The sequence below is a fragment of the Mus musculus genome, chromosome 1, assembly GCF_000001635.26.
Source record: "Mus musculus strain C57BL/6J chromosome 1, GRCm38.p6 C57BL/6J".
NCBI lineage: Eukaryota > Metazoa > Chordata > Mammalia > Rodentia > Muridae > Mus > Mus musculus.
In genome coordinates this window covers 9,627,244-9,651,166 of record NC_000067.6, presented here as the reverse complement: position 1 = coordinate 9,651,166, position 23,923 = coordinate 9,627,244, and the positions used below count along the sequence as shown (strand labels likewise).

Here is a 23,923-nt window from a genome sequence, read left to right as displayed (position 1 = left end):
TCCACCAGTCTGTCCAAGTTTGGAGGAGGTCCCATAGTGTACCAAGAGAAAAAAGTCCAGAAGTGGACACTGACTTGTGAATGACACCACAGAACCAAGCAATCCCTTGTGTGGTTGCCTGGAACCCCCTCTCCTGGCTCAGGGGGCTCGTTCTCATGTTCTTTACTCTTCCAATCCATATTGTAATCACGCAACAAACAAAGTCCTCAGTCCTACCCACCACATACCCAGCCAGTTCCCTGGCATCATGGTCACTTTTGCTCTGCTTTCTCTCCTTGGCAAGAATGGATGTCATGGTTCAAGTTCCATGTAAGCCAGGCCACCCACCACCCAGCCTGCCTGCCTTGGTGTCCTTGCTCTCCAGCATCATGTCCCCTGTTCTCTCCACTGGCCATTTTATTATGCCCCAATTCCCTGTCTCTGTTGCTCTTCACAGCCAACTTCATCTCCTCACATATGTACCTTGAGAATGCCCTACTCACAAACAAGTTTCAGGGGTGGGAAGCTACTCAGGCAGGGTGGAGTTCCTTCAGTCTTTGACTGCCTCCTCATAGGGGCCCACAGCCAACTCTGTGTAGCCCTCCCTTCACCTGCCTGGCCTCTGGAATTCTTGTTTTCTGCTTCTCTTCTCCTGGCCACTCTTGGTTTCATCTTGTCTCTTTCTACTTCTGTGTCTAACTTGTAAATATTGGAGTCCCCAGGCCTCTGCATGGGCTCTCTTCTCATTTTCACACAGAAAAGAGAATCAGTGACATCATTATTAACAAGTAAATGATCTGCACCCACAGATAATGTCATTCCATCCATGGCTTTATGTGACAGTTACACAGAAACACAACATTACCTAGAGTTCATTTATTTACTTATAGTAAGGTATAAGAGCCCTAAAATACAGATAACCATATCTAGAGAGATTAAATCAGACCCAAGTTCACTACCTAGAAATAATCACCTTGAACATCATGCTGTGTATATTTTGTGTACATTCACATAACTGTGTATGTGTATATAAATGCAGTACATATTATAACAAGTTCTTTTATTTTGTAGCATTGAGCCCTTGTGTGTATCCTTTGATCCCATCACTCCTCCGGCATTATTTCTGGGTACTTAGACTATTTTACAGTGATGATTGCCCCAAAATTTATGTAACCTGAGCTATTCACTCTCTTCTCTCTGATTTATTTTTTCCACCCCTTTCTGTATTAGGGATGGAATACAGGGCATGACTCATACCTAGGTGGGCTAGAACTGAGATGCGTAACTAACCCAATCCCAGCCCTGTCTGTCTGTCTCTCATTTTATTTATTTTAATGCTTTTGGTTTTCGAAGCACGTTCTCCTCTGCAACTTAATATGCAGCCCGAGATGGCCTCAAACTCCTGGCAATCTTCTAAATGCTTGGGTTACAGGCAAGAGCTACTACATCTTCCTCATTATTAGTTGAAATTGTGTGTCCAAAGTTTTGCTAGTACACAGAAAAGGTAGTGGTGCACACTCCTGGCAGCACTGGCTGTAGATCGTTGTGTGTTGTTAAATGCCAGGAAACTTCAAGATTGAAGCACTGAGTCAGACTGAGGAATGCACACTAAGGGTCCCAGGGTCCCTAAATCGCCTGCCTCTTGCTGAAGGCCAGGAGAACAAACAGCCCCTGCACAGGCCTGAGGCTGACCAGCTGTCCTCAGTGCGGCCAAGGAGCGGGGCGGGACCCAGGGCCTTTGTCTGTCTGGCCCAGTGCTCCCAGCCTGCCAGAAGGGTGTAGCGTCGTCTTGACGCGAGGCGGCTGTGGCCCGTGTTGCACAAATGCACAGCCTGACCCACAGCGGCTGCCAGCTTTTGTATTTGCTAGACACCAGATGGAGCAGAATTAGGGATGGCACCCACGGGTCAGATGGCAGGTGTCCCTGCAGACCCTCTGCTGCTGCTGCTGCTGCTATAGGCATTTTGGCGGGAAAAGAAAATTAGAAATGAATAAAATAGTAAAAGAGCCGTCTTCTCTGACAGGCCCTTTGAACAAATGTCTTTTTGACTTTGTGTGTACTTGTGGGGAGGAGTTGTAGCTCAGAACCAGTCTCTTACCTTCTGAGATGAAAGCCAGTTGCCTGTGCGATCTGGGCCAACGAATGCTGCGGGAGAGTTTCCATCTGGCCTTTGAGGGCAGAGACCAGGGCGATGTTTGCACTTCAGCGAGCACCGAGCACCGGCTGGTCCCATGGGTCATTGTTAAAGACGATTCTGAATGCAAGGATGTAAAAAATAATGGATTATGGATTCATGCTGAGTCCAGGGCTGCCCCAGCAGCTCCTACAGAGTGTGCACGTGCAGACAGGAGGACTCTGGCGAGAAGGCAGAGACACTGAGATCTGCAAGTTTCCTCCCAAGTACATCTGGACCAGAGTTTTTGGCAGGAAAGAGGAGATGAGCATCTCCAAAGTGGGCTTATAGTTTGACAGGAGGGTTGGGTAGGGGCCGGCAGAACTCCGTGCTCTGCCTGTAGTCATCTACATGATTCTGGTGAACACAGCTTATCCAGGCCTGTAGCTAGCTAAGGCAGTGGGAAATGAATCATTTAGATTCGAACAGGAGAGGTCAGCTGTAAAACACTCCTACCCTGGGACAGGGCTTTTTGTTGTTGTTGTTGTTTTTCAAGACAGGATTTCTCTGTTTAGTCCTGGCTGTCCTGGAACTCACTTTGTAGACCAGGCTGGCCTCGAACTCAGAAATCCGCCTGCCTCTGCCTCCCAAGTGCTGGGATTAAAGGCATGCGCCACCATCACCCGGCTATTTTTTTTTAATTGGATATTTTCTTTATTTACATTTCAAATCTTTTCCCTTTTCCAGTTCTCCTCTTCAGAAACCCCTTATCCCATCCCCTTCCCCCTGCCTCTATGAGGGTGCTTCCCCACCCACACAGCCATTCCCACCTTCCCATCTTGGCATTCCCCTACACTGGAGAATTGAACCTCCTCAGGCCCAAGGGCAGCTCCTCCCACTGATGTCCAACAAGACCATCTTATGCCACATATGTGGCCTGAGCCATGGGTCTCTCCATGTGTATTCTTTGGTTGGTGATCCATTCCCTGGAAGCTGTGTGTGTGTGTGTGTGTGTGTGTGTGTGTGTGTGTGTGTGTGGTCTGGCTGGTTGACATTGTTGTTCCCTCCATAGGGTTGCAAACCCCCGCAGCTCCTTCAGTTCTTTCTCTAACTCCTGCATCAGGGACCCTACTCTCAGTCTAATGGTTGGCTTTGAGCATCTGCCAACAGAAGCTTTTTATTATTTTTTTGTTTTGTTTTGTTTTATTTTATTTTTTAAAATGACCTCCATCCTATTGACTTGCCCTCTTCAGGTGGGTGTTTGATTTAAAAGGCCCATCATAGATTCAAAGATGATCTGGTCACTATTGAATGCCCCTTTCCCCTCCTCTTTCTCCATGCTCATGATATTTTTATTGTTACTGGAGAGTAACAGCCAGTTCAGGTTATACATGTGATGGCACTCAGCACCAAAAACCTCCTGGTGTGTGAGACCCAGGAGATTTTGTGTGCCCAGCAATGGGTTCCTGCTATGAAGCTAGCTAAGACAGATCTCCCACTAGGGGACCTGAAAAGCTGCTTCTGCCATATTTGTCCTGCTTCCTTACTAACTGATGTTGAGACTATTGCAGAGAACATGGACAGGTGTCTATGTGTGTTTGGTGGTATCACCAATCTTCTAAAATGATAAAACTGGGCATGGTGGCTCCCAGCATGTGGAAGACTCAGGAAGGAGGATTGCTCTGAGCTTCTGGCTACTTTGGGCCAGAGAGTGAGACTCTACTCAAATAGACAAACAAAATCCCAAACAAGCTAAAGAGTTAAATCTGTGGAGGGCTGACTCCTGCACACACTGCACCCCACATTCACTGATACATGGTATGACCTTGGCTGATAAGTCCTTCATCTGCTGATGCTCTGTTCTCCCCCCTCTCTCCCTGTCCTGCATTTGAGGTGCTTCAGTTTCTTTATTGGTAATCAGAAGAGAGACATACCCAATTCACAGGGTCAGGCTAAAGATGGAACAAGGTTTGTAAAAATCAAGGCAGCATGGGATAGAGATGACTGTGACGATGGTAACCATGGCCTTCTCTGTACTTATGGTGGCTCTTTCCAGAGGTTTAGCTACTCTCCTTTGTTTTTCCCTCCTGAAATAGGCAGCCATTTTTTAATATCTCTATTAGAATAGAGTTTGGTTACCTTTACCTTCATGTTTACTTCTCTGACTCAGATATTCAATACTAGCCATTCACCACAACAGGCCACTCATCACTTGAAACGGAGGCTGGTTTGAATCGGAATGTTATCTATGTGCAGAAAATATACCATACCATGCCAGATCTATAGGATTTAGTTAAAAAAAGCTAAACCATATATAAATCTATATCTATATCTATATCTATATCTATATCTATATCTATATCTATATCTATATCTATCTATCTATCTATCTATCTATCTATCTATCTATCTATCTATCTATCTATCTATCATATTTTGTATACTTTAGGGTAAGTTAAATTGACTTAAAAACTGTGGCATCTAAAAAATTAAGCTTATGTACATGAAGTGCATTAAAAAGACAATCCTATTATGAAAGATAAAAAAAAAACACTACTGTTCACTGTCCAGCACTCATGCCCCCTCAGAAAGCTGGCTGGGGACAGTGGCAGGGTGGGGTGGTGGATCAGAGGGCAGTGACAGAATGCTCTGATCTGTCATTGCCTTCTCCTTGAGAAGTCCAGTCCTGGTTTCAGTGTTTCCTGGATGGCCACAGTGAGGCTGAGCTCAGGGGAACCAAATCTGTTCTGAAATGGAAGATCTGGCTCTGTGCTTTTTAGCACAGGTTATTTGAGAAAGTCCAGATCAAAGGGTGAATCTGATGTTCATTGTTCTTGTGAGCTGGGATTGCAGTGTGTGCACTGTTGCTGTCTCTGCTGGTGACTTCTAATTTGGATGTGCTCACGTTATTGCCTTACTTCACTGGCTTCTTTCTCCTTTATAACTTTGTCAAAGCTAAAGGAGGCTAAAACCTTACAGTGATTTGACTTGGGAGACCTGAGTCCCTGTGGAGAAGGTGGCCTTCTTATTTCTCTGAGCAGAGGTAAGATCTCCATGCCTCATGAGGAAGGACTAACCTTGCACTTACGTGATTCTCCACAGGGATTATGAAATAAGAGGAACAGCTCCTCACCTCCACCAGGAAGCAACTGAACGTGTCTCACTTCACTCCCGCTCTGCAAGTGATTTCACACCAATGTCTTTGTACTTTGGTCTAGGCCAAGTAGAACATGTGGAAATGTCTTAACTTAAAACTCTCCTCTAAATAGTTGAAGATTTCATTCCATTTCTCTTTCTAGGAGTGAAAATCAGCATCTGAACACTAGCTGAGGTTTAGGAAGGGGGCAGGATGTCCTGATTGCATCACAGATGGGCAGAAGGGCTATCTGCTCTGCCACTTGGTGTAAGTCCACATCCAGCTGGCCTACAGGTCACAATGAGGCCAGAGCTCTCCATTTGTAGGAATGACCACAGACTTACAGGAAAGGGTGACAGAGAAACCCCCACTTTCAAGGGTACGAGGGTATCAGACATTTTCTTCCAACTTCATATTTGATATATTTTCACAAAGGTCATACCCTAAGATTGGCCTACTGCAATCAGTAGTTCATTGTATTCTATACTAAGCGAGCTAGCAGACAGGCTCATTCTACAGTTCTATCTAGATACCAAGTTCCTTGCCTGACATGAGAAGAAAAAACATATCAGGGAACCAGATTTATAGAAAAAGGAAGCAAGCATTTCTTGGAGCAACAGAAACCCTGAAGCAGCTCCAGTGAAAGGTAACTACTGTCAAAGCCTTCCTTTTCTGATGAGCATGCCCAGTGTGGTTGTTTGAATGAGAATGTTCTTTGCAGGCACTGGCACTTGAACACATGGTCCCCAGTTGGTGCTGCTGTTTGGAAAGGCTTAGGAGGTATGGTATTGCTGGAGGATATATGTCACTGGGAAGTATGTCCCTGAGGTTTCAAAGCCTTCTGACACTCTGCTCTCTCTGCTTGCTGCTGGGAGTTCAGACTGTGAACTCCCATTGGTTCCTGCCACCATGTCTGTCTATGGTCATGTTTATTCGATATGGTGATGACAGACTCCTAACCCTCTGGAACTGTAAGCTCAAAACAATCCCATCCTTCCTTGGTCATGGTGTTTTACTCCAGCAATAGGAAAATAACTGAAACACAGTGACAATCGTGAAAAGCCAGTTTTGGCAAGCCAGTGGTTGGGGTCACTTTTTAACATTAGACAAAGCCTTTGTGGGGTCTAGATGCAACTCTAACCTTTGAGAACATGAGTGTTAAGCATCTATTGACTGCACAGTTGGCATGGAGTTGGGGGACAAAGGATTGAAAATAGTGAGAGAGTAAGATAATAATTATGCCTTCTGTTTGGACTGGAAGAAAGATCTCCTAATCCTGGTCACTCAGTCACTCACCTGCCAAGCATACCTGCTGTTTCAGACTCCACAGCCAACATACAAGCATGTCACTCAACTATTCAACAATCTTTAATGAATCTTTGCTGCCCACAGTTGGATATCTGGGGCAAACCCCTAAGCCTTCCCATCACCTTGTTCCTTCATACCAACTAGATCTACTTTTGCATGTGCATACTGTGTCCGTATTGTGTGCTCATAAGTGTGTGGGTGCACATGTGTGCATGTATGTGGAGGCCTGAGATGGATGTCAGGCATTTTTCCCAATCTCCCTCCATTTTATATATCAAGTCGGGACCTTTCAGTTGATCTCAGAACTTGACAAATCAGCTAGTCCAGACGCTTGCTCCACGGATTCCATGGCCTTGCCTCTTGAACACAGGGCTAATAAGTGGTTCTCTATGCTCACTTGGAATTTGTGTGGTTGCTGAAGACTTGAGCTTCCACTCTCATATTTGTATGCCAAGAACCTGACCTGCTGAGCCATTTTGCCAGATCCACAACCAGATTCCAGTTCTTCAGAGAAATTAGTCATCTTCCCAATCCTCAATGTTTTGGTATAAATGCCCTTTTTAGGTTTTAGTTAATTTTTGTGATGCTATATGTAGAACTTAGGGCTTCACACATGCTACAAAAGTTCTCTGCTCCTGAGTTACATCCCTACCTATCATAAAAAATGTGCTGAGGGATTGGGGGAGACATCTCAGAGGTTAAGCATCTTTACAGTTCTTGCAGAGGAACCAAGTTCAATTCCCAACACCTGCACGAGGCAGCTCTAGGAGATCTGACATCTTGTCTGTGTACCATCTGTACCTGTATATACATAGCGCGTGCGCGCACACACACACACACACACACACACACACACACTCTCGCGCAAGACCAGTGGTTCTCAACCTATGGGTCACAATCCCTTCCAAGTAGTCACATATTAGATATCTTGCATATCAGATATTTACACTACAATTCACAACAGTAGAAGAATTACAGTTATGAAGTAGCAAAAAATTAATTTTATGGTTGGGCCCCCCCCCACAACATAAGGAATGGTATGAAAGGGTGGCAGCATTAGGAAGATTGAGGACTGCTGCTCTAGACTTGGCCACTTCCAATTTGTACAATCCATTCAAGGCTTGTTCACTTCTGCTTCCCGCATGAAGCCTGCCAGGATTTCCTAAGCCAGCACCTCTGAACACTTTTCCTTTTTGCTTTGCTATTTCTCATTTGCTAATATCTGCTTTCTATTTGTTCTTACACTTACTTCAGCAATCATTTGATGACACCGCTAGGTACCTTAAAGTATCATTAGTTCATTCAATGGATTTAGCTGATACCTAGATATTGTTTAGTGGACATGTGCACTGAGGTGGCACATGAATTTGTATGGCAGTGTTGATATGGCAGGGCAACAGGGCAGCTGGCAGACAGGTGAAACAGAGATCTAAGCTCCCATGCCCGCTGACCACCTCAAAGCTTACAGGAGTCGTATTCTAGCACTGAATCTACTGGTAGGTTGCCAGCCTGGTCTGCTTCCCGGTGAGGGCCAATTTTTCTCTTCTCTTTTTATCTTTGTGCACTGCACACCTGCATGCCTCTCAGGAGGAATAATATAAGAATTAGAAATACAAGATGCACTTGAGAGAAAGAAGTTCTAATTTTGAAAGATTATATGGTACTTAGACTAATCTTGCCATAATAGGTGACTTAGTTTTAGTCACTTTCTGCTTACTTATTTTTCTAAGGATTACATTTAAAATGAACTTTAATATCTCACAAGCTTAATAAAAGCATACCCCAGGCTTGAACACACACCACCAGAGGGGTCTTAGGAAAATACAGATTTCAATACAGTAGCTCTGGGCAGATACTACATTTTTAACAGGTGCTGGATCCATGAACTTTAAAACAAGAAGACTTAAGGCAGCGTTTGGATTGTATTCTGTTACTACAGCATTCCAAATAATTTAAACTTTCTATAGTATCTTGTCTGTGCTGTTATGAGGTCCATATTGCTGATTTCATACTGTCGAAGCTATGCCCCACCCTAGAAACTCTTGAGATTGAAGCTATCTCTTCTTGATTTCTCTGTATTCTTATAACCTTTAGATTGCTAGAACGCAAGAGATATTGACAACTGTCTGTCTTACAAGTGGATTAATGGGCAAAACAAACCTGTAAGATGCTCATCATGTGTCCCCAGAGAAGCCCTGTCCAGCAAAGGGAAATCTGTGGGAGATGCCCCCTCCGCAGGTGCTGACCTTCTGTCTTAACAACTTGATGGGACCAAGTGCCATTTTGTATGCTGTGCGTTTTTAGTCACACTTTCGAATGTCCCACCACATACAACACTTGACTCACTTGGCATTTGGCAGTTCACCCCACACAGGTGTGGGTGTGACACACTTCTGCAAATGTCTCACTGTATCCCTTATCCTTACTCAAGGGATGACTGGAGGGTAAGTGAAATGCCCAGATTCGGTTTTGTTCTACTCTACATGTGGGCTTCTCATGGCTCCCCATGGTCAATCACAGTAAAACACAGGGCTCAGCATAGCCTTTCCTTCAGTTTTTCCAACTATACACAATTCTTTTTTTTTTTCCAGAGAAAACATATTGATTTTAGCCAGTCAATATACTTATTCTATTATATGTGCCATTTCCCTGTCTCCTAAGCATGTTCTCAGGTCCTGATGGTTTTGTTTCTCTCTTCATTTTGTCTAAAACTCTTTCTATTTTGTTACCAAGTACCTCCTGGTTCTTCATCATCCCAGCTTCCCCTGGGTTGAATGAGCAAGTCAGTCCTCCTCTGCAGCCCTGCCTCAGCTCCTCCTGTATCCCAGCATACATCATACCCACGGTCACCAAAGCTTCATCTCTGTCCCACCTGCTTTTTCCCTGTGTCTTCAGCACCCAGTGGGTATTGAACTCAGAAAGAATGAGGTCAACAGGGATTCACTTTGGCTGAATACTCTATTTATGACAATGTTTCCCACTTCTTTTGACAGCCCAGGAAGGAGTCAGATCAATTCAATATCTATCATTGTCAACTTCATGGCTGCCCTGACTTACTTATGCTATTCTAGCTTCTTTCCTGTTGCTGTGACAAAGTACCCTGACAGAAGCAACTCCAGGGAGAAGTTGCTTATTCTGGCTCACAGTTCAGCGTACAGTCCATCATGGTGGGAGATGTCAAAGGAGCAGATGCTTGAAGCAGCTGTCAGACTGCAGCCACAGCCAAGAAACAGAACAACTAATGCTTGATTTCTCCACTCTATACAGCCCAGCATCCTCTGCCAAGGAAATGGCCCCACTCATAGTCTGGATGAGTCTTCTTATATCAGCTAATGCAATCAAGGAAATCCCTCACAGACAAGGAAAGAGGTGAGTCTAGGTTCACTAATTATCAAAGTATTTTACAATTTCTCTGAGTAACAAATATTATATTTATTTTGAGTCCATCATTGAGCCATCTGTCAAAAGCTGCAGTTCTGGAGGCCTTCTGTTGTGTGCTGACCGTGTGTGTCTTCTTAGTGGGCACTGCAGGTTGGGAAGATACATTGCCAATGGCCCTTGAGTCATCCATTCTTGAACTAAGATTTTAGACTCAATGGAATCCCCCTTTCTCCAGTTCCTGCCACACTGACATGACTCAAGCAGAGGGCACAGTACGCTAGGAGGTCACTGGGAAGTATGACACTGATGGTGGGGCAGGATTCCTAAACCAAAAGTAGCCAAATTATTTCCTTCCTCACGATGGTTATTTCCAGTTGGCTCATGTAGCCAACAAGTGAAAGCCTTTTCAAATAGTTTTTGTCTTTTTCTTAGCCTACTAGATCTAAACACAAAGGGTTTCACACTTGCTTGTTTGGTGCTTCAGAGATGCTGTGGCTGTTAGGTAGGTAACCTGCCATCCAGGATCAGAGTGGAAGCAGACACATGTAGTATCTCTGTGACCTTGAACAAATGGTTGAACCTCTCTAAGCCTCTGGCTTCTCAAACGAAGTATAGCTGCCAGGAGGATAACATGAGAGAATCTGTGACAAAAAGATGAGCCGCTGGTAAATGTTTGCACTCTGTGAGGTTCTGCATCTTTATTCTCCAAATTCACCTCCCATCTCAGACCTGCTCAGGCAGAGACCAACTTAAACATTTCTTGAAACAGATCGGGTGTAAGTGACAAGGAAATACCATGACGTACAGAATATTTGAGCAAGAGTCCCCTGTAGGATTCCAGTTTCTCTGCCGGAAAGCCGAGGCAATGGGAACATGCAGGGGACAGGGGACGGGAAATAAAAATGGAGAAACAGGCAAAGGATTGTGGGCCAATTGGCCTACGGTCATACAGATGCCCTAAGGTTTTATTGTAACTAATATTTTTTAAAATGTTGTTCCCAAATCTATTATGATCTCTTGGTGAGAAGCCTAGGCATATGCCTTTGTACAGACTCTGTGGGTGACTTTAGGAGAAGATTAGGGTTTTATGTAGACACAGCTGCTTTTCTTCTTATTTATTTATTTACATCTCAGATGCTGCTCCACCTCCCGGTCACCTCCCCACCCCAGAGTCCCTGATCCCACTATTCCTCCTTCCCTTTTCCTCTGAGAGGGTGCTTCCCCCCCCCCCCCCCAGTATTTCCCCCACCCTGTCTCATCAATTCTCTTCACAGTTAGGCACATCCTTGTCTAAAGCAAGATAAGGAAACCTTATTGGGGAATGGATTTCATAGTCAGGTGACAGCTTTAAGGACAACCTCTGCTCCTGTTGTTGGGGATCTATATGGAGACTGAGCTGCTCATCTGCTACATATGGGGGAGTGGGGGAGGGGACCTCAGTCCAGACTGTATGCTCTTTGGTTGGTGGCTCAGTCTTTGAGAGCTCCCAGGGGTCCATGTTAGTTGAATCTGCTGGTCTTCCTGTGGAGTTTCTATCCTGTACAGGGCTTTCAGTCCTTCCCCCCAACTCTTCCATAAGAGTCCCCAACTTTCATCCAATGTTTGGCTGAGGGTCTCTGAATCCATTTCCGTCAGTTGCTGCATAGAGCCTCTCAGAGGACAGTTATGGTAGGTTCCTGTGGGCAAGCATAACAGGGTATCAGTAAAAGTCACTATCAAGAAAGTGCTTTACTGGACGACCAGCCTCTTTGCTGGGCTCCTCTGCTCCTGAGACCCCAGAGACACAACCCCGGGTCTATACTTGGAACTTGTCATGCTCCCTGTTGATTTCTGCAAACAAACTTAGGCCAGAAGGTGATTAAGGGACAAAGAAGACTAGAGATATTTAGTTAAGCTGCCATTACTCCCCCAACACCATGAAGTCAATCACAGCTTATAGTGAGAGTCAACAAGAAAGCTGATTTGGACAGTTCAGAAGTTCTGGTAGTGTCTAGTGAGAGCAAAATGAAGGATCTCTTGTGGTGTAAAAGCATTTCATCCTGGAAAACCGGTCTGTGAAAAACATCAAACATGGGGGTGGGGCATAGCACGCTTGGATGAGAGTGCTTCTCTGCATGCCCGGGCTTGCTGGAGTCAATCACTTTTCTACTTGTGCCAAGTGAGGTGGACTGGCACCTCATTCAGGGCACACTGATTTTGTCATGTATGCTTTGCATACACACTTTTGAAATATATGTTTAAAAGAAGCCGAAAAAGTTGAGTTGAGCCTAAACAATTTTCTTTTTTAAAGTTGGCTTTACCACCAAATGAAACAAGAGGGTCATTTATCTGAGTCCTGCTCAGCTCCCTGGGCTCACCTCTGTCCTGATGTTTCTGAGTGCTCCAGAGGTCAGAAGGGGCTAAGGTAGGGATCAAGGATAAAGGTTAAAATGACTCAGGTTTCCGTGCATATGAGGCAAGTGCTGTAACCCCCTGAACTGTTTCCCTGGCCCCTGTCCAAGTTTCATTATTGTATCAGCTGAAGTAAGTTTTAGACACTTGACACATCACTGCCTAGCCATAAAAGCATTTCAGTAATTTTCTTAACATATTTTTATTAGCATTAGTTCATGTTGTTAAATCCATTTATGGCCATGGTTTGAAAGGAGTCCCTGAGAGGCTGAGTTAAATTGGACTTAAGGTTTTAGATGTACTTATTTTATGTGTATGAGTGTTTTGTCTGCATGTATGTATGTGCACCACATACATTCCTGGTGCCCCTGGAGATCAGGAGAGGGTATTGGATCTTCTGAAACTGGAGTTACAGATGGGTTCTCATGTGAGTGGTGGGAGCTGAACCTGGGTTCCCAGCAAAGACAGCAAGTGCTCTTAACTACCGAGCCATTTCTCCAGCTCCTTAAAAACTCTTTTTATAGGTTAAAAACCTTTTGTAAAATAAGTAAAGATGTAGTTTATTGGGAAAAAAACAAAAACAAAGGCAAACCTATAAAATCCAACAGCAGCAACAACAAAAGTATTCCCTAAACAAACAAGGGAAAGGACACACTAGGAAAAAGACCTAGTTGTTGACAGGGTCTCTAGAGGAAGGAGGAAGGAGGAAGGAGGAAGAAAGAAGGAAGAAAGAAGGAAAAAGGAGGGAGGGGGAGAAGGGAGGACGGAGGAAAGAGGAAGGAGGAAGGAGGAAAGAGAAGGATGTTTAGGGTAGTGAGACTATTCTGACATTCCAATCAATGGTGGTTGTATGTCTTCACACACCTGCCAAAGGTGAATTACTAGAAGGGAGCACTAAGAAGATGTGAATCAATTGTAACAAAGTTAAAGTGAGGTTGGAATTGGGAGGGAGAATATGGGAGCTTACTGTTTTGTTAAAACATAAGAATTCAAAAGGCATGAGGTATGAACTGCCCCTCACCCCATTTCTTCCCTTCAATCTCAAGGTCCCATCCCAGAGATATTGTGTGCAAGTACAAGGTCATATGCACACAATGACCTATCATCCCATACCAAAATGAACGTTATACATGTGTTTAATTCCAAAGATTGTAAGACTAACAGTCCTGCTCAGGTCTGTGGTACTGGGGGGATGGACAAGTATTAGAGTCCTTGTAATGTCGGGAGGCTCTGTGGTCCCTGGCAGAACCAGACATGACATGATAACCCATGTCAAAGGTGCATCTGGGCACAGTCCTGAGGGTGGCCCTTTTGGAGGTGCTTTTTATTTAAAGGGACTGGCAAAAGTAGGGGTGAACTAAACAGCCAAATTCTGCCATCAGGAAGTATGTCTGGGAATGGGAAGACAGTCACAGGAAGTGTGGCTGGGAATGGTAAGACAATCACAGGAAGTGTGTCTGAGAACGGGAAGACAATCACAGGAAGTATGACTGGAATGGGAAGACAGTCGCAGGAAGTGTGACTGGAACGGGAAGACAGTCACAGGAAGTATGTCTGAGAACGGGAAGACAGTCACAGGAAGTATGTCTGGGAACGGGAAGACAGTCACAGGAAGTGTGACTGGGAACGGGAAGACAGTCACAGGAAGTGTGGCTGGGAACGGGAAGACAGTCACAGGAAGTATGTCTGGGAACGGGAAGACAGTCACAGGAAGTATGTCTGGGAACGGGAAGACAGTCACAGGAAGTATGTCTGGGAACGGGAAGACAGTCACAGGAAGTATGTCTGAGAACGGGAAGACAGTCACAGGAAGTATGTCTGGGAATGGGAAGACAGTCACAGGAAGTGTGGCTGGGAATGGTAAGACAATCACAGGAAGTGTGACTGGAACGGGAAGACAATCACAGGAAGTGTGACTGGAACGGGAAGACAGTCACAGGAAGTGTGACTGGAATGGGAAGACAGTCACAGGAAGTGTGACAAGACAATCAATCACAGCTTTTGTGTCAGATGATGATTGCTTGAGCTTCAGTGAGATGTGGATGTATTTCAGGCTCCTGGACTTGCTTGAGAAGTTGAAGCTGTTCGTGATACTCTTGGCATCCCCTTGAAGGCAGTTCAAGTAGCTGGTGAGTCTCTTTTTGGAGAGAAGATCAAGCTCTTAAGTTGTGATGGATAGAAACAAAGTAACAATATATTTCAAGGCCCCCATAAAAGACACACACTAGGAATGACTCAGAGGGAGAGAAATGGAGAGGTAGGCCCCTTTCCCAGTGGTAGTGACTGAGGATGGGACAAGAGCCAGGGTGTACATGGGTGACACCAGTGTTGCCCAGCACCCAGTGTACCCATGCTGTGACATCATTTCCCAGTCACCTCTGGAATGATTCCTTTTGTAATTGCTCTTTGGTCTGCTGGACAGTTGGTTTCCTTGCACTCTTTAACACAAACCTCAGCTCCTGGGAGCTGCTTGTATACATTTACCAGTGCAGCCCACAAACCTCATTTCCACGGTCTGCATGTGATATGGGGAACGTGTATTCAACTGGTTTCTGTGCATCTGGGAAAATAACTGCAACACTGCACCTTGATTTGTTTCTGACATTTTGTTTTTCAGAGTAAGTTAAGTGAAATCCAGGAACTGAAGACACCAGACGTCTACTGTCTAGTTTGATAGTTCTAGTCACATGATGTGGGATGCTTCACATTTTGTAATTGACTACATACAGCATACTTATTGCTAGTTTGTGGACCTTTATATTGCACTCATTCCCTCCACTCCACTCAAAACCTAAGTGCCACAAAGTCAGTATCTTTGCCTTGTGAAAGCATTTGTATATATTAGGTATTCAGCAAATATTTGTTGAATGAATGCATGAATGAATGAGCATACCTCTTTACTTGAAGAATATTGACTATGATGAGGAAGGGATCAAAGGCACATCCATAAATATGTAGGTGAGAGCTCAGGGAGATATAAAGCTGAATTCTGGATGAACTTGGGAATACACACACACACACACACACACACATACACACACACATACACACACACACCACACACACCACACACACACACACACACACACACACACACACACACACCACACACACATACTACACACACATACACACACACACCACACACACACACACACCACACATACACATACACCACACACACACACACACATACCCCGCACACACACTCACACCACACACACACACACACACACACACACACACACACATACACCACACACACACCACACACACACATCACACACACACACACACACACACACCATACACACACACACACACACACACCACACACACACACACACACACACACACACACACATACACCACACATACCACACACACACACATACCACACACACACACACCACACACACATACACACACACACATACACACACACACACACACACACACACACACACACACACACACTGAATTTTGGATTGTGGATATAGTTTTAAAACACTATTGAAATTCACAGGGAGGAGCTATGGGTGAGGTCTGGGGACAGACTAGGGCTGAAACTTGAAGCAAGTTGGTTCAGGACTCCAGGTAGGGCAGGGGCCAAGAAAAGAGCTGCAACCTCAGTCAGAGGAGGATGTGGTGTTCACGGCACTGGAGTTACTTCCCAAAAGGAATTTTGCTGTCTTCATTCCCAATGACATCGCGCTTCACCTTTTCTTCTGTATTTCTCTGTATTGAATACATTTTCACATCCTGCATTGACTTCCTCATTCCCTTCAATGGCTTGTCCACATTCCCTGGGAAATCATTGTTTATTTATTTTTCTTTCACTTATTTGGACAATTTTGTCATCATTGTTTTGAATCCTTTGGAATTTCTTGAACCTGGGGAGACCATTATTATGGGATTGGTAATTTTTGGAGGATACCTGTTATCTTTAATATTATTATTATTATTGTTGTTGTTATTGTTGTTATTATTAATGCAACTTATACTGAAACTTGTATATGAGGAGTTAGGTCATTGGTTTAAAGTTTCATGTTTGGAATGTTTGGGATTGATAAGTTGAGGTCAGGTTGAGGTGTTATTTCTTGTTAAACTGGTATTCAGGGTCCTACACTCTATCCCTATCCCTCCTCTGCAATAAGAGTTACAATGGAGTAATAGTTAACTACACAACAACCATCCCTCAAACATCATTATACTAGGGAGCAAAGGGATGCTGACGGCCCTGTGTATGCTAATGATATATTAGTTATTGTAGCTATGAGTGGAAAGGAAAAGACAACAAAGGAAAGGCACACAAAGACTGTTGATTATTATTGGGATGATAGAAAGTAGACGAGGACTGTATAAACAGGAGAGTGAAACACAGTAGCAGAAATGTTGGGGAAGGGTGAGGGATTTTGGTTAAAACACTGAAGAGAGTAAAGCTATGCAAGCATATGCCATAGAATAATCATCTCAGGAGGCTGAGGTACAGAACCCTACAAAGCAAGACAGCCTATGTTCCTCAGGACACTGAAAAGCAAAAGGAAGGAATCAGGGCAGAAGGGAAATAAAGTAAAGAAAACCAAGGCAATGTATGGCAAGAGTGGAGTTGAGCTGAGATGGCTGGACATCTCACACATGAGACAAGTGAAGGTGACAGAGTTAGACAGAGGACTGAAAACTGACTGGCCTTATTGTTGGCTCTTGTCTGAACTCTCTTCCCTTTCTTCTCTACCACGGGGAAGTTCTCTCTCTCTTCTCTGTTTCTGTCTCTCTGTCTCTATCTCTCTCTGTCTCTCTCTGTCTCTGCCTGTCTCTGTCTCTGTGCATGTGTGAGTGCGCATGAGTGTGTATCTGCCTGTGTGCTGGGATTACAGGCATATGCCATCATGCCTGGCTTTATGCAGTACTGTGAATTGAAACCAGGGCTTTGTGCATGCCAGGAAAGAACTCTATTAACTAAGCCTTGCCTCCAGCCCTATCAAGTGGGTACACCTACAGGAAGGACTGAATTCCTATTTTTGAGTGACAATTTAGTTATATTATGAGGTCGGGAAAGGAGCTGGGAGCTAGGAAAGGGAAGGTCAAGGAGATAGAGAACCCAGGATTGCTAGGGACCAGAAGCTTAGAAAGGAGAGGGGACAGAAGGTATGTGTGTGTGTGTGTGTGTGTGTGTGTGTGTGTGTGACCATTCTTTATTACTTAGCAGTTTTGAATTGTATTGCTGTTTCTCAGGATAGTTGTTGACTGGGTAGTTGCCAGGAGAGGTTCTGCCATGCTGAGGCTTAGTTGATCTGTGAGTAGCAGATTGCAAATCACCCAGCAGTTCAGTCTTCTTTGAACGTTTTCTTTCTCAAGCATGTCTCCTTTGTGAAATAAGTTATTAATTTATGCTTATAAAGAAAAGGATGTGTAATTTTGAATCAGTGAGTGTGAGTTAAGTTCTCTTGTTGCCAAACTCAATTATTATTAGTCACTACTTTCCTAAATCTTGGCTTTCTTTATAATATAATGGAGATGCTAAAATTGCTTTCAGTTATTAGAGTGTATGGAATGCTTTGGGCCATCCCTGACTGTGCTGCTTATGTTCTCTGGTATCCTGTTTGGATTAACATTTGCCCTAGATTTTTGCAAAGAAGGAATTCTTATTGCTGTTCTTGAGGTAACCATAGATGTACTTGGTGGGCTCTGCTTTCAGCTGCCTATCCTGTTGAGCAGGGTGTGACACCAGTGTGGTGGCTGGAGTTCTCTCTTCACCTCTGGTTCCATCTGAGTGCAGCTGGGAGACCCTGTCATGCCCCTGGTCAGGAACAACATGAGGGTATTGGCTGATAAGGCCAAGTGCTATTAGACAGGTGGGTCAACTGATTTCTGGCCATGGGTAGTCAGTTGCTGCAGCCGTTTTTGCTGGTGTTGGCCATTGGTGACTTGGTGCACCAGCTCCTTGATTGATGTGACCAATGTTTTGGGCTGTGTGACATCAACTGCTCAAACTGCCTGGCTGGCAGTTAATGGGTCAGTAAAAACTGTGGGAAAGCAGAGGCTAGAGATACTTGCTGGTTCTTAGGACATTTCTAATTGACTTTGGGACGACGTCCTTTGGTTCTTGCTCTTTCTTTTCTTGGCAAAACTGGACTTACTTTTCAATACACAGATCAAATATTTCCTTCCTCTCTCAGTCATTTTTTTTTCTTTTCTTGTAACTACATATAAATACCCACACAGGTCACATAGTTTTCTAATTTTCGTATGTTGGTACCTTTCATGAACTATGGCACATAAAAGCATGCTTTGTCTCTGCCCACCTGGTGTCCAGTCTTGGAGGTTGAAAAGTGAGTTGATTTTGATTTCAACATCAACATGATCTTGCTTACCCACTCTTGAGCTGCGTTTTTAAAATAAATAAATATGTATTTATTCTTGTGCCATGTGTATGTGTTTTGCCTGAGTGCATATATGTGTACCAAGTACATGCCTAGTGCCTATGAAGTCGGAAAAGGGTGTGGAATCCCCAAAATATGGGTGCTGAGATCTTGGGTCTTCTGCAAGAGCAGCATGTTTTCCCCAATGCTGAATTGTCCCCATAGCCCTCACTGTGAGCTTCTTTAAATTCTCCTCTTTTTTCCATTGTTTTCTTTCTGCTGTCTCAAACTTCCACATCTCTTTCTCCATTTATTTCTTCTAGGATCTGTGTCCTGATCATTTCTTCTCACTCTGCTAAATTCTATTACTTTTAGATGACTTTTGCTTTTTGTCTTCTTTGAGAGAAGGCAGGATCTGCATTGCAAAGTGTAGCATTAAATTGTGAAGTGGGGGGGGGGGATGGCATGTTTCTGAAACCTTTGTCACAAATACAGGTTTCTTGGTGGAGGAGCCCCTTCCTTCTGGAGACCACCTCCACACTCAAAGAATAACTGAAGTGGGAACTGGGCCAGTGGTTTTATTTTCTGCACAAGCACCGCCAAAGCACAACAAAGAGGCTGGAAGTATCCCCAGGTGGAGGTATGTTCTCATGTCATCAGGAAGCCTACCTGCTTTCCCTGTACCCTGCCCCCTCTCACCACATGCCGCAGGGGATTTTTTTTTTTTTAAGTCAGAAAGGCTGGGGCATTGACCTGTGTTATGTACACTGTTTGTACTGTTGCCCTGGACACTGGGATGACAACTGAGCCACTGTCTTTCACAACTAGCTTGCTTACCTGCTGAGTAATGGGCTGGCTGAGGGCCCTTTTTGGCCTCCTTCCTTGGCTTCCAGCCTTTTGGAGGCACAAGCAACGTTTTCTTTCTAAAAGGAAATTTCGGCTCTCATCAGGAACATGAAGGCCTTTCTGACCTTTTAATCATCTATAGGGAAGATAAAAGTCCATCTTGGATGGAGGATCACATGAGCTGAGGTACTTTAAGCACTTAGCTCAGAGCCCACCACATGTAAACTACATACACCAGTGCCTGTTAACTGTCTATCTGTCTTCACATGCAACAGTCCACTGAACCCAGAGAGGAATCCCAGAAGATCTGTAGCTTTAACCTGAGGATTCAGAGGCTAGGAATAGAGCCTTTTACACTCCTCCTTGGGCTGGGAGAGCAGAGAGTAAGTAGCCAGAACAGGAAGCATCTTTCCTCTTCCTACTTCCCCTGAGCTCCATCTTTAGCCCTCTCCTAAGGAAGAGCATGACACAGATGCGGAAGCATAGTTTACAATAGCATCCAGCTGCAGAGCAGTCTGCTGGCAAGAGCCTGGACAGGCCCTAGAGAACGAAGAGGACGAAGATGACAAGCAGCTTTGAATTCCTTCTGGTATGTCTACAAAGTGACAAGGGTACAGGTCCACCTGTGTGTGTGGGTGTGTGTGTGTGTGTGTGTGTGTGTGAGAGAGAGAGAGAGAGAGAGAGAGAGAAGTGTCCTTTCATTTCTGAGGCATAAAGGGAGATCTCTGTAGATAAGAGGGCTCTCTCCTCCCTGCCTCCACACTGTCCCTGCTCCTCTGCAAGGACAGAGAATTTTCATGGAATAGTCTCCTGGATTTATGGCCGTGAGGCTTGTGTGTGAGACTACATAGCCTGCTTTCCTGGTGAGGTCACTGTTTCTTGAGTTATTGTCTTGCTTTACTTGGCCTGCATGAATAACAAGAATGTGGTGCAGAGGGCTTATTTATGAAGTACCAAATCTCTGCCTGGTTATACCTTACCAAGCAAGCTTCCCATCAGACCTGACTCCTCAGGAGCACTTTAGTCCTAGGGTCTGGTTTGAAGTCTAGTGAGGCTAAATGAGCAGGGCTGGGCCTTCTTCCTCCGAGTTGGAGCAGACAGACAAAAGCCTGTGGTCTCCTAAGCCAATGCACTTTGTAGGTTTCAGTTGAGGACTAATTTTGCTGGTAGGGAATGCAGGCAGGAGGCCAAAGGCAGCAGTTGGCAGCAAGTAGACTCTTTTGAATTCAAAAGAGTCGTCACCACCCACATCTTGCTTCTGAGCCAAGCAAGGGTCACTGGCCCGGACTGACCTGGCACACTGGGTGACCACCTGGGGCTGCAGGATCAGCCCAAATGCTACAGTGGGAAATGGAGAGCCTTGTGTTCAGCCGCCCTGGAGCCCTTCCCCTGCCCACCTTCTTCTGAGAGAGAACCCTGGACCCTGGCTCAGGAAATGATTCTATTTTCAGTTCCTGCCTGGCTGGCTGAATCACTCACTGCTCGCCACCCGTCCCTGCTTCTTCTGAATGGGGCGGATTATCACACCATATGTTAATGCAATTCACAATTTGCAAAGCCCGGTTAGGCTTGGGCTCTGTTGAGTTTTCATCAGCCGGTGAGGTAGATCGGGTAGGTAATTTAATTTGAATGCAAAATAGAGGTTCAAAGAAACTCAGGCAGCAAGGAGGCTCACCACTGTGAGGTGGGGTCTGGCACCCGGCTTCTCACTTGGCAGCAGTTTCTACACTGTCAGGGGTTCACAGCTCTTGGGCTGAATGGCAGGGGACCCTGCTAACAGTTTCCTGTCTTCTTTATAGAGGACATTTGCTTCAGAAGGGTGTTAGGCTGTGGGAGTGCAAAGAATTTAAAATCTTACTTTCTAGTCTCAAATTGAGTCTCAGATTCATCTCTCCAATCCCTAAGGTTTATATGACCCACAACAACGTAAAGGGCAACCCCTTCTTGCTCCGATCCATTTCATGCTTGTGTGGCCTATACTTTAGCCTATAAGACAGGTACATTCTAATGCATTGTCTCTAGGACAGTCCAGCTTTTAAGAACTGGCAGAACCTGGGCAAATGGCTGGCAAGGATGAATACTGGTCATAATACTAATGGAGCCTTCCATCCTTCAAGCCTGTAGGGTATTGCCCAAGACTATTATCCACAGAGAAGTTGGTGAGAACCCTAAGGGAGGGGCTCAGTAACCAGGGACAACATGGAGGGAGGCTCAGGGTAGTCCCAGGCATTTTTAGCTACTGTGGAAGTGCTCCAATAGTCTCACTTGAGTAGCCACACTAATACAAATCAGCTGCATATTGGCCCAGGTAATTTTGTTTAATCATTTCTGGGACAAGGAGGCAGGTAGGATATTTTCTTTTTCAACCAATGAAGAAAGTGAACTCAGAAATCTGCATGAGGTTCTACAGCCACTCAAGTTCTCGTTGTCACGTTTGAAGTGCAGAGCACGGGATACCCAAGACTTTGGGTGGAGGAGATGACAGTCCTGGCTGGTCAGAGTATTGGGGTCTGAGGCCCTACTGAGGTCAAAGGGTGAGAGGTGTGGGGAAAACAAGGAAGGGAACTGAAAAGTGTGTGTGTGTGTTTATGGAAAGTTGCTGAGCTGAGGGGACAACAGAGAGAAACAAGCTTGCTCTCACTGATTAGATTTGGTTTGAGCTAGTCCTGGGTGGTACCAAGAAACAATTTGCATAGTTTGTGCTGCCTCTTGTCTTTATCTAAAGGTTGGCATCTGGGGAACATGTGTGCTCTTGGAGCATTACCTATAGAATCTAATATGTTACAAATAGCTGCGTCCTATTTAGTGAGAGCTGCTGCTGAACCCCTCATGTTCCCCCAACCCTTTGCCAATCTCTCTGTTTCCTGGCTGGTGGAAGGCTTAGCTCAATGGAGTGTCACACAGGACACAGGATGATGAGGTGTGGCTCTCTGTGAATCAAGCCCTGGAGATCAGGTGGTTGAATAGAACGCTTACTTTGTTTCTTTGTGGGTAGGCCTCCAAATATGGGTCAGCATTTGCTCAGCACTCCAGGGACACCTGCTCTACTTGAAAATGTAGGCCCTTTCAGCAAGGCCTCAGCCACCTGTTGGTAGGGGAAATTGCCTTATGGCAAATGCCTTCTGGCCCAGAGCTTGAGACAGTGGCCCTGGCTCATGACCCCAGCTATTTGGGAGCCCTGTGAAAGAGAACTTTGAGTTTGAGGTCAGTCAGGTAGCTTAGTGATTCAAAATAGACTTTAAAAATGGGATAGGGAAGGGCTGGATCTGTGGCCCAGCAATGCTTGCCTAGTGCCAGAGGACCCTTGAATTAAATCCTAGTACTGAGGAAAATGGGAGGAGTGAGGTATAGGATGTGGTATCCCAGAAAGCGAGCTTGTGTTTGGCCTGAGAAGTGTGAGAGATGTGGGGAAAACAGAGTTGTAAGAGCCTCTCAGCTTGGATACCTCTACAGACTCCAACAAGGGCCAGGAGTGTGCAGCCTGTAACAAGCTTAGCTACCCTCTCCATAATGATTCTGCGTGTTAGGTTTCTCTGTTGCCATTTCTCTATTTTTTTGCTCCTACCCAACAGAGGGTATATTGGTAGATAACGAATTGTGTCCCCGGTCCCATGTGACAAAGTAAAAATCAAATGACCAGGTGTGTGGGCTAGTTTTCAGAACAGTTTTTTTCCTTGTCCTTTGAGAGAGACAGGGATGCATTTGTTGGGAACTTCTTGGGCTTCCTGGTAGAGGATGACATTCCCGTGACATTAGAGATGGAGTGCAAATTCTAATTCTCCAGAGAACTTTCTTTGCCTGCATTCTTCCTTGTCTATCCCTTTGTCCCTGCCAACTTTGTGTCAGAAACGACCTGTCACATGATTCCTTTTTAAAACTGGTCTTGGCTGCCTTGCTTTTCCTACCCACTGCCCATCTGCCAGCTCTAGGCAACCTTGGTGCTGGGTGGGGTAGGGTATCTCCAGAGTGAGAACGGAAATATGTGACTGGCCTCTGTCCTAACAGAGGCAGTTTTATTACCCTACATGTCCTGGAAACCCTGCCTCTGGTTCAAGCAGACTCCAATCTTGGTTATTGCCAGATGGGCGTCGGCAGTCAGCCTTGGCATCCTTTTGTGAGTGGCTGTGCCGTGGTGAGTCATGGGGGGGGGGCAGTCTCCAGCAAGGAGGCATGAGGTGGGCACAGAGGAGGAAGTTTGGATCTTTTCAAGGCAGAGAAGCCAGCAGGCCGAGGAGGGTCACTGGGACCCTGGAATTTATGGGTGCTACGGAAACGCCTTAGCAGCAGGCGGGAGGGAAGCCCTGGGATTATACCTCATTCAGTCAGTCCCTTCAGCAGAGGCCCTGGTGCTGTCTGGAGGCAGGGCCTGTGATATCAGACCTAGACATTGCCTCAGGATAGAAAGA

The 23,923-nt window shown here is 45.1% G+C and overlaps 1 long non-coding RNA gene across 1 annotated transcript in view, besides 1 other annotated feature; it reads left to right on the top strand.

Moving 5' to 3' along the window:
* Positions 202-2,944: an enhancer, noted in NCBI's record as "VISTA enhancer mm1546". NCBI's record gives its function as "enhancer in: neural tube[5/8] | hindbrain (rhombencephalon)[7/8] | midbrain (mesencephalon)[6/8] | dorsal root ganglion[4/8] | trigeminal V (ganglion, cranial)[6/8] | cranial nerve[5/8]" and the evidence as "EXISTENCE:transgenic organism evidence [ECO:0001131][PMID:17130149]".
* Positions 20,075-23,923, top strand: part of 2610203C22Rik (RIKEN cDNA 2610203C22 gene) — a 70,261-nt gene continuing 66,412 nt past the window's right edge. The window contains exon 1 of the long non-coding RNA NR_015470.1: positions 20,075-20,106. This is a non-coding gene — a long non-coding RNA (RIKEN cDNA 2610203C22 gene). The remainder of the gene's footprint in view (positions 20,107-23,923) is intronic.